General features: G+C 28.8%; 1 protein-coding gene across 1 annotated transcript in view; it reads right to left on the bottom strand.

Moving 5' to 3' along the window:
- Positions 1-991: 991 nt before the first annotated feature.
- LOC106788663 overlaps positions 992-2,373 on the bottom strand; it is a gene marked incomplete in the record, with an annotated part of 7,795 nt that continues 6,413 nt past the window's right edge. Inside the window, 1 exon segment of the mRNA XM_014752121.1 lies at positions 992-2,140.

Raw genomic sequence — 2,373 nt, 5'->3', positions numbered from 1 at the left:
GTTTTAATGTTACTTCTATGAAATTATATATTGAAATCATCATTGCTTTGTTAAAAATTTTGCAAGATAATTTTCTAAATTTATCCAATATAAAAAATATTATCAACGTTAAGATCAATCTCATTAATTTTCCTTTCTCTTCTTCTTCTTCTTCTTCTTCTTAATAATAAAATCACGAATTTATTTTTACGCTTATCTTAAGAAATAAAGATTAAAGAAAATAAAACAACTGTTTGAACAGATTTTTCAAACGTATTAATTATAAGCTCTCATCGAAAAAAAAAAAAAAAAAAAAGAAATTCCTTTTAACGATTATAAAAGATCAATCTTATTTATAACTCTCTTAAACAAATTACAAATATATATATTATTAACTATTAACACACTCTTATCTTAAAATATTATATTATTTGAACAGATTTTAAATGTACAAATTTCAAGTATACCAATGAAGTAGAAGTAGAAGTCAGAAGAAGAAGTTTTTTTTTGATCATTGATACATGTTACAACCTTCTGAAAGGAAGTATTCAACGATAAGATATAATAAGTAAGTTTCATTTTGCAAAAGAAATTCTTCACATCGTACAGTTAGAAAAAAAAGAAAAAGAAAAAAAGAGAGAGAGAGAGAGAGAGAAAAGATTGTTTAAATGAATGGTGTTTGTTAAATCTAGTGAGAAGTCCTTCTCACTAAATATATTTACTTTTCACTCGACATATCTGATCGTAGAGAGAGAAAGAGAGAAAAATAAGAGAAAGAGAGAGAAAGAAAGAGCTGTCCAACTCAAGTTCCCGGATGCCAAGACTACCGTTGAACAAGACGACGGTTCTGACACTGTATTTCGTTCTGTAAAGATCTTATTCCCGTCTTGTTGCATTCTACGTGACTCATTTAGGCCAACAAATCGAACCACGCGCCACTACCAATCTCTTTCTCTTTCTTTTTCTTTTTCTCGTCTCTCTCTTTCTCTCTTTTTTCTCTTACTCTTATTATTTTTCTTTTTTTTTTTAATACATCTCGTTAAATATGTTTTTTTTGGTTGGTTGGTTGGTTGGTTGGTTGATTGCTTTTAAATCATAGTTAGATTAATCCAATATCATTCGCTTGCAAAATATATATTCGCGATAATGATTGATCAGCGTATCTGAAAATAGGATTGAATTTAATTTTGCGCATGTTAATATCAATTTAACATGATATTTGTAATTGTTTGTTTGTTTGTTTTTGAAATTAAAACATTTTTATATACATATATAACTTTTCTTAGAGATATTGAAATATATTATATCGTGTATATATATATTTTTATTTTTTTAAATAAAATCTAACGAATTTTTGTGTTAAGAATTAACATTATTACGTTTAAGAGAATGAAATAATTTACAAATATCACCGATAGAATAAAGCACAATTCATGTACAATCAACACATAGGGGGGGGGGTATAACAACAAATTAGAAAATGTTCGAGAAAAGTAAACGAAAAAAAAGAGACAACGAATACGAATGAAAATAAATTTACAAAATGCGATATAATCGTTTCACGTAAATCGAACAATAGAGAGAACGAACTTTTTAATTCTTTTAGATGAACTTTCGTTTAAAAAAATTATTTTCCATATATAAGCGTGTCGTTGACCTTTCGCGACAAAAAAAAAAGAAATTCAAACGATTATTATAAATTAATAATAATTTCTTTGTATATGTTTTTTTTCTTCCTTCTTGAGAAAATCATTGAAAACACCTGGTAACACAGCCATCAGTTTGTAAAACCCTTATGGTTCTTCCTTTTTTGTAAATTCTTAAAGGAGGTTTGTGTTGATCATCACACAGTGATCTGTGTTTTTCATGGATGCACGTAGGGCGAACACAGAGTATGGGAAACGGGGGTGGGGGGAGAAGGGGAGGAGGAAATACGTTTGTTGTATTGGAGTCAAACGAGTGGTGGTTGGTCGTGTTTGCCAGGAAACTGTCTTTGTTGAGAGTCCTCCACGAAATATTCTTTGTCTCTTAGCCCTTCCATGTGTTTTATGCGACCCCAACGACCCACGCTCGAAGAACACATTTTTCAAATAAGAACGAAAGAAGAAGACGACTTCTTCTTCTTCTGCTTCTGCTTTTGCTTCTTCTTGATTCGTCATTCTAAATAAAAGATAAGAAACAAATCATATTTGATTTTTTTACATTTTAAATTGGAATGAATGACGTGTACCCCACTCGTGTGTGCGATAAATGTTTTCTCGAATTATTATTTTATTTTATATATATATATATACGCACAAGAGAGTATTTAATAAATAACTGATAAAATATATCACGTTACGAGAGATAATAGATTAATTAAAAATAATAATAATAATTATGAAGAAAATTGAT

This window comes from Polistes canadensis, unplaced genomic scaffold (assembly GCF_001313835.1).
Source record: "Polistes canadensis isolate GaletaPanama2010 unplaced genomic scaffold, ASM131383v1 scaffold_146, whole genome shotgun sequence".
Taxonomy (NCBI): Eukaryota; Metazoa; Arthropoda; class Insecta; order Hymenoptera; family Vespidae; genus Polistes; species Polistes canadensis.
Note: the sequence above shows the minus strand (reverse complement) of the source record. Positions and strands in the feature narration are given on the sequence as shown.